This window comes from Chanodichthys erythropterus, chromosome 8, assembly GCF_024489055.1.
Source record: "Chanodichthys erythropterus isolate Z2021 chromosome 8, ASM2448905v1, whole genome shotgun sequence".
Lineage (NCBI taxonomy): Eukaryota > Metazoa > Chordata > Actinopteri > Cypriniformes > Xenocyprididae > Chanodichthys > Chanodichthys erythropterus.
Window position 1 is genome coordinate 1,551,670 of NC_090228.1, and position 14,196 is coordinate 1,565,865.

The 14,196-nt window shown below is 38.1% G+C and overlaps 3 long non-coding RNA genes across 5 annotated transcripts; 1 reads left to right on the forward strand and 2 right to left on the reverse strand.

Annotated features, from left to right (window-relative positions):
* Positions 1-2,414: 2,414 nt before the first annotated feature.
* On the reverse strand, positions 2,415-4,186 carry LOC137024107 (uncharacterized). The gene is made up of 3 exons (XR_010895639.1): positions 4,050-4,186; positions 3,002-3,153; positions 2,415-2,514 (listed from the first exon to the last, which is right to left on the reverse strand). It is a non-coding gene; the product is annotated as an uncharacterized lncRNA (long non-coding RNA).
* A 3,455-nt stretch (positions 4,187-7,641) lies between these two features.
* Positions 7,642-14,168, reverse strand: LOC137023746 (uncharacterized). The gene is made up of 3 exons (XR_010895573.1): positions 13,868-14,168; positions 8,228-8,379; positions 7,642-7,741 (listed from the first exon to the last, which is right to left on the reverse strand). It is a non-coding gene; the product is annotated as an uncharacterized lncRNA (long non-coding RNA).
* On the forward strand, positions 10,424-13,873 carry LOC137023745 (uncharacterized). Of its 3 annotated transcripts, XR_010895571.1 has the most exons (6): positions 10,424-10,947; positions 11,093-11,425; positions 11,520-11,615; positions 11,689-11,742; positions 13,164-13,698; positions 13,731-13,873. It is a non-coding gene; the product is annotated as an uncharacterized lncRNA (long non-coding RNA). The 3 variants fall into 3 exon arrangements; XR_010895570.1 differs by having other exon boundaries at positions 13,164-13,873; XR_010895572.1 differs by having other exon boundaries at positions 11,093-11,415; positions 13,164-13,873.
* Positions 14,169-14,196: the final 28 nt, after the last annotated feature.

Sequence of the window (14,196 nt, forward strand, 5' to 3'; positions counted from 1 at the left end):
GACAAAGACCTTTGGGTCAAAATGTTGTTCATTAATAAATCGATCTTTGGGAGCAGCAGTGGAAGTGTGCCGATTCTTGTTTTTTTTCAGTATTTCACAAAAATCACCACAGGAGGGCGAAACTCTTGTTAATTCATTAAGACTCGATTTGTATTGGTGTAATTCACAAAAACAACCACAGGAGGGTGCAAAACATTTAAGTTCATTACGCTTGACTTGTTTTGGTGAAATTCACAAAAATCATTGCAGGAATGTGTAATCCGTTTAGCACTTTTGATTTATGTGCAAATATATGTTTTTCTGCTTGAAATGTGTTTTTCTGCCCTCACCCTCTTACAGAAGTGTAGTGCATTTAAGCTCATTAGGCTCAATTTGCAATGTTGTAATTCACAAAACCACCACAGGAGAGCAAAACTCTTTAAATTAATTAGACTTGATTTGCAGTGGTGTAATTCACACATATAACCACAGGAGGATGAAACTATTTAATGTTCATTAGGTTCGATTCTCTGAGGTGTTTTTCATTTAAAAAGAGAATAAAGAGTGAGAACAGATCAGTGGTGCAGTGGTCTGAACGTCAGCCCTTGACGTGAGAAGTCCTGGTTCGAATCCCTCTCTTGAGGTGTAAAAATTGTTTAGCTTCGCTGGTTTTCCAATGAAAAAAAAGAACAAAAATCCCAAAAAAAGAATCGTGCCTAAGAACAGACCAGTGGTGCAGCGGTCTTAAAGTCAGCCCTTGATGTTGGAAGTCCCGTTTTAAATCCTGTGCTTGATTTGGAAAAATTGTTTAGCTTCACTGGTTTTCCAATGAAAAAAAGAACAAACATCAAAACAAAAGAGCAGGAAACAAGATTGGATCAGTGGTCCAGTGGTCTGAATGTCAGCCATTGACGTGGGAAATTCTGGTTCAAATCCCTCTCTGGAAGTACAACGTTTGTTTAGTTTCACTGGTTTTTCGATGAAAAAAAAGACAAGAATTCAAAACAAATAGCAGTAAACGAGAACGGTCCAGTGGTGCAGCGGTCTGAACCTCAGCCCTCGATGTGGGAGATCCTGGTTTGAAGTCCTGGTTCGAATCCTTCTCTGGAGATGGAAAAAAACCTTTAATTTCACTGGATTTACCCTGAAATAAAAGGACAAAAATCCAAAAAAAACAATGCAGGATGTGAAGAAGGACCAGTGGTGCAGCGGTCTGAACATCAGCCCTTGATGTGGGAGATCCTGGTTTGAATCCTGCTTGTGATTTGGAAAAATTGTTTAGCTTCACTGGTTTTCCAATGGAAAAAAGAACAAAAAAACAAAAATAGAGTGGGTAGAAAGAAAAGACCAGTGGTGCAGTGGTCTGAACGTCAGCCCTTGACATGGGAGATCCTGGTTCAAATCCCGCTGTTGATTTGGAAAAATTGTTTAGCTTCACTGGATTTCCAATGAAAAAAAGAACAAAAATCAACAGTGAACAAGAATGGTCCAGTGGTGCAGCGGTCTGATCCTCAGCCCTCGGTGTGGGAAGCCCTGGTTCGAATCCCTCTCTGGAAGTACAAAGTTTGTTTAGTTTCACAGGTTTTTCGATGAAAAAAAAGACAAGAATCCAAAAAAAAGAGTAGTTGGTGTGGAAGTGCCAGTAGCTCAGAGGTCTGAGCATGTCCTCCCTGAACGGAAGGATCTGGGTTCGAGCCCCCGTCTGGTCACTGAAGCACGGTTGTGTGACAGTCGTCCGGTCGTGAGCTGTGACAAGCTGATCAGAGCGGATCAGATCATGACCGGAAGGATGAGAGAAGGCTAGACACGAAGGGGGAGTAAAGATCCAGACCGCTCCCCCTGGGGCTTCTCAGACAATATCCAGCAGCGGTTATGGAGCACAAGTTCAATTTTTCCTTTTATACTTGTAAAAATTCCAGACACAGGCTAAGTCCATAGTTTGGGTGTGGCCTTTTGGCCACTCCCCTTAATCATGACCAGCGCTGCACCAGGATTCAATCAACCATTGCCACACCCCCTGATATCAGCCAATGGAAATCTCAGATGCTGCCAGCCTTCCTCTGGGGGAAACACCCTCAAACCAGAAACATTCAGACTACAGCTGCATCACATTACAGACATTCATCTGTGAACTCTGCTAATAAGCTGGATTTATAGTGCTTAATTGATTTTAGCTTGGCAATCATCAACTTACAAATTAGTCAGCTTGCCCCAAAAAAAAAAAAAAAAAAAAAAAAAAAAACTACTAAAGATGTGGGCCAGTGAATGATAGAGGAGCCCACACCTCATTTGAACTACTGATTGGATGTAAAAGCATGCGTTGATGTTTGGAGAGCTGAGATCAGCTGGAAATCATGAACAGCAAACAAATGTCACATTTAGCCTTTTATTGTGCACAAACTGATCACTCCAGTTTGTAAAGAACACATGCATTCAAACAGAAACGGCCCGTCGTAACCTTTATCCCAGAGAAAGCTGCGGCTGCTTCTCCTGCCACCTCCTCATGACCTCCAGCAGTTCTGACCCAGAGATCCTCTACAAACACAGAGACAATCAGAAACACTTCATTTCACTAATACTTCTTCCTGGAGGAAGTCTCAGACTGAAATGAACATGCATGATTAAATGTTAGAGTTTTATACTTTGACAGGAAACAAATTCATGCTTTCCTAATTTGAGCAATCAAACTAATTGAATATTCCAGGTTAAATGCAGCAGCATCTGGAAGACATCAGTCAAGTTCCACAATATAATAAAAAGTCACACCTTTATATGACAAATCCAAAACAATAAGTTAACATTTGCATTCCAATGGATGTCTATGGGGCAAGTTATTGCAAGTACACATCTGTGATCTAGACACCCTCCTTTTCAAGTTAATTAATATCAGGAGAAATTAAATGATCAATCATGCTGCAATTTATAACTTAAAGTATAATACATATCAAATGGATATACTTTAAAATGGGATTCAATTCAAAAGCATAACCACTGATGTTTAAGATTTAAAATAATAACTTACGATATTCAAAGAAGACTTCTCCTTGTGCTCACGCTGGTCCTCAGGTGGATTGCAAATTGGCAACAGGCGGTCGCATATTAATCACATTTTCAGCCAATTGGATTACTGCTTGTAAGCCCCGCCCACTGCTGACAGAACAATCTGAAATTAAGCTAAATAAAATCGTAATCAGTCATAAATCTATTCACAGGGAGCAAACAACAATATATAATATGCTCCGGTACAGTGCTTCACTATGAGATGTTTCGTTTTGTGATTCAAGCTTTGAAAACGATCAGAACATCAGGTCAAGTTGACATCAGGTGTTGTTGTCAAGGATCCAATGATGTTATGAACGTGAAGCCGCTGACTTTAAAAAAAGAGTCTAAATTAAATCTGTTACACAATCGTCTCATTCTAGTTCTGATGATGCTATTAATTCAATTACTGTCTTACAAAATTATTAAAACACTGAATAGAATTAAAAACTAACTTCCTATTTAAAGAATGTCAGACCTACAAAACATCAGAAGAAGATTACAGAAATGTTACGCAATGAAAACCAATCGCAAAGTGTCGCCCTGTTGAAAAACAAACAGTCAAACTATTGTAGGCTGGTTTAATCTGGTCAAGCTGGTGTTCAGCTGGTTTTTGCTGGTCTTTTAGATTGTCTCTCAGGTTGATCAGCAAAGATCAGCCTGGTCAGCTAAAAAGTGTCCAAAATCCAGCCTGGGTTTTTTCTTCAGCAGACTATAGTCACTGCTCTTTACTGTTTAATGCTTGTAATATTATGACATTTTTCACTGAAATACCATTTCACAGTCTGTTTTTTCCTCTCATACACCAGTCATAACAGGAAGTAGAAAAGCATGAAGCAGCAGAAGAACATCAACACAACTCCTGCTGACTCTAACATGAATCCAGAAACCACTGCAAAATCCTCTTATTCCACTTTATAGTGTGAAGATCAGAGGAGATTCATTCACAGACTAAAAAGGTAACGCTACAACTACAACTGATTTGCCATGATTTGACAAGAGAAATTGACTTTATGTGGAAAGTTACTTACAGGTGAGTCACGTGACACATTTGATCCGTCTGTGTGCCGCTTTTATTTGCAGTTGAGCTGGAATATGTGCCATTAAGAGCTGTCATCTCATCTGCAGGATCTGCACGTGTTGTTGTGACTGTCATCAAGCGTCATGTTTGTCAATCAGCCGAAGAGTCAGACTGAAGGTGAAACCTGCTTCTGCCGCCTAGTGGAGCGGATGTTAACCTGCACTTTACTTTCATATTATAGAGGAGATCACATTTGAGACTTTGAATCATGAAGCAGCACCAGAAACATGTTTAAATCCCACAGATGAAGTGATCATCTTTTACAAAGCCTGAGTCTAAGTTACTTCATACACTTACATTGGATACAAGCTCTGTAGCGCAGAAGAGAATTGTGAACGTGAAAGTCTGAACGTGAAAGTCTGGTCTTTTGTGTATATATGTGTATTTTATAGAAGAACAGAGGACAGAAGTAAAATGCAATTTAAGTTCATTGGAATTGATTTGCAGTGGTGTAATTCACTAAAATCTCCACAGGAGGGCGAAACGATTTTAAATTAATTAGACTCGATTTGCAACGGTGTAATTCACTCAAATCTCCACAGGAGGGCGAAACAATTTTAAGTTTATAAGATTCGATTTGCAATGGCGTAATTCATGAAAATCCCCACAGGAGGGCGAAACTCTTTTAGGTTCATTAGACTCATTAGAAATGCATAGAAAACTATATATCGAAAAATATATATTGGTTACTTTCTTATTAATTGATATTTTCAATATATTTTTCTATATACAGTTGATTATTTTGTAGTTTCAAATTATTTTTGTTTTTTTTTCTTCCCTCCTTTATTGGATGATTGGGTAATTAGTTAATCAGGTGTGATATAAATTGTATCTTTTTCTGCTTGTTGTTTGACTGACAAAGACCTTTGGGTCGAAATGTTGTTCATTAATAAATCGATCTTTGGGAGCAGCAGTGGCAGTGTGCCGATTCTTGTTTTTTTTCAGTATTTCACAAAAATCACCACAGGAGGGCGAAACTCTTGTTAGTTCATTAAGACTTGATAACCACTGGAGGGCGAAACTAAGTTCATTAGAATCGATTTGCAACAGTGTAATTCATGAAAATCACCACAGGAGGGCAAAATACTTTTATGTTTGTTAGACTCGATTTGTATTGGTGTAATTCACAAAAACAACCACAGGAGGGTGCAAAACATTTAAGTTCATTACGCTTGACTAGTTTTGGTGAAATTCACAAAAATCATTGCAGGAATGTGTAATCCGTTTAGCACTTTTGATTTATGTGCAAATATATTTTTCCAGAAAACAAGATGGAACATAGATAGTGTAAATACATCTTATTGGCTGTTCACATTGCAATGCGAAATGTGTTTTTCTGCCCTCACCCTCTTACAGAAGTGTAGTGCATTTAAGCTCATTAGGCTCAATTTGCAATGTTGTAATTCACATAAATTACCACAGGAGGGTGAAACTCTTTAAATTCATTAGACTCGATTTGCAGCGGTGTAATTCATAAAAATCACCACAGGAGGGCTAAACTCTTTAATGTTCATTAGATTCGATTTTCTGAGGTGTTTTTCAATCAGATCAGTGGTGCAGCGGTCTGAACATCAACCCTTGATGTGAGAGTCCTGGTTTGAATTCCTCTCTGGAGGTGGAAAAATTCTTTAGCTTTGCTGTTTTCCAAAGAAAATCGAACAAAAATCCAAACAAAAGAACAGTGAAAGAGAACGGACTAGTGGTGCAGCGGTCTGAACGTCAGCCCTTGATGTTGGAAGTCCTGGTTTGAATCCCTCTCTGGAGATGGAAAAATTCTTTAATTTCACTGGTTTTACAATGAAAAAAAGATCAAAAATCCAAAAAAAAAAAAACAGTGCAGGGCACGAAAACCGACCGGTGGTGCAGTGGTCTGAATGTCAGCCTTTGATGTGGGCGATCCTGGTTCAAATCCTGCTCTCGATTTGGAAAAAATGTTTAGTTTCACTGGTTTTCCAAAGAAAAAAAGATCAAAAATCCAAACAAAAGAAAAGCGAGAGAGAACGGTCCAGTGGTGCAGCGGTCTGAACGTCAACCCATGATGTTGGAAGTCCTGGTTTGAATCCTTCTCTGGAGATGGAAAAATTCTTTAATTTCACTGGATTCACCCTGAAATAAAAGGACAAGAATCCAAAAAAACAGTGTGTGGGGAGCAAAGACGGATCACTGGTGCAGCGGTCTGAACGTCACCCTTTGACATGGGAGACCCTGGTTCAAATCCCGCTCTTGATTTGGAAAAGTTGTTTAGCCTCACTGGTTTTCCAAAAAAAAAAAACAGACAAAAATCCAAACAAAGGATCAGTGAGTGAGAACAGACCAGTGCTGCAGTGGTCTGAACATCAGCCTTTGATGTGGGAAACCCTGGTTCGAATCCCTCTCTGGAAGTACAAAGTTTGTTTAGTTTCACTGGTTTTCCAATGAAAAAAAGAACAAAAAAACAAAAATAGAGTGGGTAGAAAGAAAAGGCCAGTGGTGCAGCGGTCTGAACGTCAGCCCTTGACATGGGACATCCTGGTTCAAATCCCGCTGTTGATTTGGAAAAATTGTTTAGCTTCACTGGTTTTCCAATGAAAAAAAGAACAAGAATTCAAAACAAATAACAGTAAATGAGAACGGTCCAGTGGTGCAGCGGTCTGATCCTCAGCCCTTGGTGTGGGAAGCCCTGGTTCAAATCCCTCTCAGGAGGTAAAAAGTTTGTTTAGTTTCACAGGTTTTTCGATGAAAAAAAAAAGACAAGAATCCAAAAAAAAGAGTAGTTGGTGTGGAAGTGCCAGTAGCTCAGAGGTCTGAGCATGTCCTCCCTGAACGGAAGGATCTGGGTTCGAGCCCCCGTCTGGTCACTGAAGCACGGTTGCGTGACAGTCGTCCGGTCGTGAGCTGTGACAAGCTGATCAGAGCGGATCAGATCATGACCGGAAGGATGAGAGAAGGCTAGACACGAAGGGGGAGTAAAGATCCAGACCGCTCCCCCTGGGGCTTCTCAGACAATATCTAGCAGCGGTTATGGAGCATAAGTTCAATTTTTCCTTTTATACTTGTAAAAATTCCAGACACAGGCTAAGTCCATAGTTTGGGTGTGGCCTTTTGGCCACTCCCCTTAATCATGACCAGCGCTGCACCAGGATTCAATCAACCATTGCCACACCCCCTGATATCAGCCAATGGAAATCTCAGATGCTGCCAGCCTTCCTCTGGGGGAAACACCCTCAAATCAGAAACATTCAGACTACAGCTGCATCACATTACAGACATTCATCTGTGAACTCTGCTAATAAGCTGGATTTATAGTGCTTAATTGATTTTAGCTTGGCAATCATCAACTTACAAATTAGTCAGCTTGCCCAAAAAACTACTACTAAAGATGTGGGCCAGTGAATGACAGAGGAGCCCACACCTCATTTGAACTACTGATTGGATGTAAAAGCATGTGTTGATGTTTGGAGAGCTGAGATCAGCTGGAAATCATGAACAGCAAACAAATGTCACATTTAGCCTTTTATTGTGCACAAACTGATCACTCCAGTTTGTAAAGAACACATGCATTCAAACAGAAACGGCCCGTCGTAACCTTTATCCCAGAGAAAGCTGCGGCTGCTTCTCCTGCCACCTCCTCATGACCTCCAGCAGTTCTGACCCAGAGATCCTCTACAAACACAGAGACAATCAGAAAGACTTCATTTCACTAATAACTTCTTCCTGGAGGAAGTCTCAGACTAAAATGAACATGCATGATTAAATGTTAGAGTTTTATACTTTGACAGGAAACAAATTCATGATTTCCTAATTTGAGCAATCAAACTAATTGAATATTCCAGGTTAAATGCAGCAGCATCTGGAAGACATCAGTCAAGTTCCACAATATAATAAAGTCACACCTTTATATGACAAATCCAAAACAATAAGTTAACATTTGCATTCCAATGGATGTCTATGGGGCAAGTTATTGCAAGTACACATCTGTGATCTAGACACCCTCCTTTTCAAGTTAATTAATATCAGGAGAAATTAAATGATCAATCATGCTGCAATTTATAACTTAAAGTATAATACATATCAAATGGATATACTTTAAAATGGGATTCAATTCAAAAGCATAACCACTGATGTTTAAGATTTAAAATAATAACTTACGATATTCAAAGAAGACTTCTCCTTGTGCTCACGCTGGTCCTCAGGTGGATTGCAAATTGGCAACAGGCGGTCGCATATTAATCACATTTTCAGCCAATTGGATTACTGCTTGTAAGCCCCGCCCACTGCTGACAGAACAATCTGAAATTAAGCTAAATAAAATCGTAATCAGTCATAAATCTATTCACAGGGAGCAAACAACAATATATAATATGCTCCGGTACAGTGCTTCACTATGAGATGTTTCGTTTTGTGATTCAAGCTTTGAAAACTATCAGAACGCCCCTAGAGGAGCGGATGACAAACTGCACAGTTTCTACCAGACGAGTTGTTTCACCACCAACACACTGAAAATGACTTCGAGTTGCTTTACTGACTCAGTTCTTAAACGTCTAGTTTACAAATTTGTATTTTATATATTTTAAAACAAAGATAAATGGAGATAAGCGAATCTTGATTCAATCCAGCTCTAAAATGAACTGGGGTAAGAGACATTAAAAAGGCCGATGTGTTGATCTGACGACACTTAAACACAATAGTAGATAAAGATCTTCTAAAACACCCCCTTCTGGTGGTTGGTTCAAGTTTTTTAATTAGTTCTCAATTGCTTTCTGTTCAAAGTTAAAAACAAAGGACCTGAATCAAAATGTCTCACTTGTTTTATCATGGTCAAGCTGAGAGACAAGATAAAAACAGGCGCAGAAGAGAATTGTATGCCTTTAAATGTGAAAGTCTGGTCTTTTGTACAAAATTGTATTTTAACAGAAGAAAAGAGAGGACAGGAGAAAACAGCAACAGTGTAATTCATGAAAACCACCACAGGAGGGCGAGACTATTTTAAATTCATTAGACTCGATTTGCAGCGGAGTAATTCACATAAATCACCACAGGAGGGCGAAACTCTTTCCTTCACACTAAAAGCACTGCAGCTCTACAAAAGCATGAAGCAACAGGAACAGTAGAGCTTCACACTCCATCTTAACAAAGTCCAAGTCCAAGACAAGTCATTTCCATAGACTTAGAAACGCCTCTCGGGCATCCACGTGCAGCTCCTCCCTCCCTGCCTTCCATTCGGAAAGGCTCATCCCTACGCCCTAATCCCTTCAAAGGGTTTACCCTCCAGAGTAAGAGCTTTGAAGGGATGAAGGGTGTAGGGGTCAAAAAAACCTCTTCTCCTGGAACGCACTTCTGCGTCATCTTAACGAGACAATCAAGGAGGCGTCTTCTCGCACATTTTGTACTCTGGTTGACCGTCCAAAAAACATGCTCTGAACGATGAGTAGATTGTGCAAGCTGCACTTTTTGTTTAAAGTTAGTTTATTTATTTATGGTTTATTGCACCATATTGTGTATTTGAAACATTTGAATGGACTGATAATAGTAGCTGTAAAGTACAATATAATTTTGAAATCCCAATCATGTATTTTTTTGGTGTGGACTTTAAAAAGAAATCCAGGGCACCACAACTTTAAGCGAAAAATGTCATGGTTGTAAGTTAAAAATTCTAATTAATTGATTTATTTAAACAACCATGCAAACATTAATTGATGAGTTCTGCTGACATAATAATCAACCTAATATTGTGTATAATTTAAACTCAAATTTCTCTAGGTTCTAACTTAAAGGTGCTACAGAGGATGTTTTGTTTTAAACATTTTTGCAATATTACTTGAAACTGTCTTTACTAACTGATAAAACTATTTATTAGGTGCACTGAAAGGAATAATATTAATATACATCATCTGTGCACGAGGTAGGGCCTTAAAAACATCAGCCAATCGCGTAAACGATTGGCCCTCTGGCTTGTCAATCACTGCCGTGACGTTCTTTGTGAGAGACGAGCGCAGCTGCGCGCTCCAGTAACTTTCCACACTCCACAGGCGCCGCATGCAATGTTTTTGTCAGGAGACAGGAGTAACAACTGCAGATTATGTTAGTTATCTGCGGTGAGTCCGACAAAATGAATCCACTAACACGACACAGCGAATGCCGGTGGTAAACACTCGTGTTCCAATACTTGTGCACGAGTTTTGGGAGGCGTGCCCACGAAAGGAGGGGCGTTGTTCTTACGCATGCGCTCATTTCAAAAACTCACTAACAGTCTTTGGTTTCTCAGAGACGAAAAGATCCTCTGTATCACCTTTAATCATACACTGTCAGTATTTAATGGTTTATTGAGGAGTGAACAGCATTATCACAATGAAATGTCCAGTATAACAAACTTAAATGTGAAAGACGAGCAGGAACAATACATTTGTTTAAAACACATTGTGCAAGGAAGCTTTCAATGACCTCAAGCATTAAATGGCAAACACAAGCAAGTCAAGCAGCACGTTCTCACGCCGACAACAAATGTGTGATTTCTCACCTAACCTATCAGTTTAGTTTAGTTTACAACAAAACTCATGTTCTGCCTTTCGCAAGTGTTATTGTTAAATATACCCTCATTTCAAACCTCTTAATTTTCCCATCAAACAAAAAATGAGAATTTTCAGTTCAGTTTTTAATGTTAATCTCAACATTTACTGATATTTTTCATTTTTCAGATCAGATGTGAATATAAATGTAATGTTAACCAGACAGTGGAGGTGTAACTTTCATTTGTGTGATGAAGGAAACGCGTGTGGTAAAAAATAATTTCTGCCGGTGATCTCATTATTCTCACACATCAACAGCAATGATCCTGTTTGTTCTGATCTGCATGCTCTTCAACATCTCAGGTGAGTCATTTTTCTTGCATCTAACAGACAGTTTCAGTTATGGTTTGAACCTGAATGACTAAAATGCAATGTTGTCTGCTAATTTTAGATTAGATTCTAATTAGATTAGCTGTCTAAATCTTTAATCTTCATCTCATCACTTTAGGTGCACAAGACATTCATACCGTCAGTGAAGTGTCTGTCAGTGAAGTGTCTGTCCAAGAAGGAAAATCTATCATCATCCCTTGTTGGTATAATCATATGTATGTAAATAATGTTAAATATCTGAGTGTTGGAGATCACTGGGCTTTAAGTAAGTATGTTGAGTTCTAGGATGGGAGAAACTATCACAAGACAGTCTCCATATCAGATAACAGAACCTCTAACGTTCTGATTATTGACATGAGGGATATTCAGCGGAGACAGAGCGGCACGTACTGGTGTGTGATTGATGTACCTAAATCTCCTAGAGAGAGCTTCAACTTAAAGGTCACAGCAGGTGAAATCTACCAAACCTTTTTTAATCATTTTAAATGACTTATTCTTTTCAACATCAATGGAAAAGTCATATCTGCTTGCTCTTTTCATTTTAGCTATCTCTGGTCTGTACGTTGAAGATCAGATGTTGACTGGTTTTGAAGCCGGTAGTGTTACCATCTCCTGCCATTATCAACCTCGAACCAGCCCGTGTGAGTAACTTCACATTTACACTTAAGGTTTTCGCTACTGTTCGCCTCGTCTCAACTCTGAATCATCCCTCAGGTCGACCTGCTCTGTGAAATCCACAGGAACCTTCACATCTGCTCAGACTCCACGGTAAGACTGTGTTTGTTTGTGTTTTGAGTCAGGAATGTGTTTTTAATGAATTACTATGATTACATTTGACCATTAAAGTGGTTTCCAACCATCAACCAACATCTGAACATGCTCAAAATGTTGAATAAATTTTGGTTATAGTGTTTTTTCACTTTTTCACCAAACTGCAAATCGCTCTAGAATTTTAGGCTGCATTAATACAATACAATAACCTTCAGTATATAGCTTTTAAGCTTTTATTTCATCTTATTTTAGTATGATTGAAACAATATTATTTTAGTTTTTATTAATATTTTGAATTACTAAAATTTGAAGCTTTTAGTAATTGTGTTGTGTTTTTGTCATTTCTATATTTATAAAGTCTATTTATTAAAACTAAAAGTTTTAGATAATCCTGGTTAAAAAAGTCATTTTAAAGAGAATCAGAGAAATATAAAATGTTACAAATATAAATGTTATAATCTGTTGTGTGGTTATCTATTATTAACTGAGCTAACTATGTTTTTCTTGCCCATAATTAATCAATTATGTTGTAATCATTTGTTGTTTTATGTTTTTATGATTTTATGGCAAATCGTTTTTCTTATGAAAAAGTCTTTTAGGGTCAAAAAGTCTTTTAAAAAATCATTCCTGACTGGAATATTTTCCTAAAATCTGCTGTGCACGTACACACTTTCTGAAAGCTTCCTTTGGCATATGTAAATGTTAGGGTGTTAAAGTAGACATATTTTTAATAGGCTGGGTCTGCAAAAGTAGACTTGTGCGTAATCGGAAACAAAGGCCAAAGTACATTAAAATAGGTCTTTGTCTTCACAGATGTGTCTGATTTCCACGAAAAGAGGAACGGATTCCTCGTTTGTCCTGTACTTTGAACCTGCAAACTGCTGAGACAATTGTATTATTTATGATTCACTTTAATAGCTTTTGTGGTTTAATGATGTCTGGTTTTGGGGTACAAAAAAAGACCCTTTTAGTCAGCTGAGTTACTCACTTCTGCTCTTTGCATCAAGAACCTGTGACTCAGACTTATAGATTTATACTTAAACTTTTGATTAACATTATATTTGGATTGGGTTAAGATTTTACTAAACTTTTATTACAATTTTACTAAAGTTTGATTAAGATTATTACTAACATTTGTCTTTGATAATCTGAGGTATTGGAAGTTGATTGACTGTTTGTATTATCAGTTAAGATATTTGTCATTTATTATTTACATTTTAAATCATTCAAATTCAATATGTTTATGATTTATTTTCGGATTATGTCTTATTAAGCAATAAAATCAATTAAATCATCTGACCTTGGATCTCCTAATTGCATCATTAAAAAACGTACCAAGTTAACCAGAAGTAACCAATGTGAAAAATATAAATTAAACCCACATTTGTATGAATTTCTCACTGATTCATCTCTTGCAGCTCCAGTGACAGACGTCCATTATCATGGCTGATCGTGTTGGTGATTGTGAGCTGTTGTGCAGTGACTGTGATCATGTGCAAAATCAGTCAGTTATCTCCGAACCAAGAAGAAAATGCAACATTGTAACAAAATAAGCCCCTGTGTTGGAACAAAGCAAAAAGGTTTTTGTCTACTGCAGGTTTTTGAAAAGATGTTTGTGAGCTGATGTTGTTAAACTACAGTACAAGTTTATTTGTTAATATTAGTTAACTACTTTTTTTAACATGAACTAACAATGAACAATACTTCTACAGCATTTACTAATCTTAGTTAATGTTAATTTATTTAATCCATTAATCAAAAATGCTATCTGTTCATATTTAATGGACTTGAGCTTACATGAACTAACAATGAACAGCTCAGCTGTATATGAATGTGCTGTTTAAAGTTGTTTAAAGTGTTTGTTTTTTAAAGTTCTCTTCCTGTTCTCTAGGCTGTGTGATGTATGCTAGATTTAGATCTTGACGAACAGACCATATGTGGGTTAAGTGTGAGGTGGCGTTGCCGAAACAGGAAGTGAGTGTTAGTTTTCAAGAAAATGCCACCACAGTGTGACCAACAGAGAGAGGCTGGACCTTCTAGACAAAACCAAGAGAAGTATAAAATACAACAATGATGTGACATTTAGCTGGAAGTAAAGTGCTCATCAGAAGGCTCGAGTCACCTGAGGTTAAGTGCTGTAGTTGCATTCATGGTGTTTCTTGGTCATGTCTGTTTGGAGAAGATTAGAGTTAACTTAGTTATGAAAGAAGATAATGTAAGAATTATGAGCGATTGTGTGTGAAACTTGTATTTGAATTTGACTGGTTCCTCACATATTCTGATGTATGAAAAAATTGGTGTCATCCTCATGTTGTTGTCAAGGATCCAAAGATGTCATGAACGTGAAGCCGCTTGCGCCCCTAGAGGAGCGGATGACAAACTGCAGTTTCTACCAGACGAGAGTGTTTCACCACCAACACACTGAAAATGACTTCATGTTGGGTTACTGAC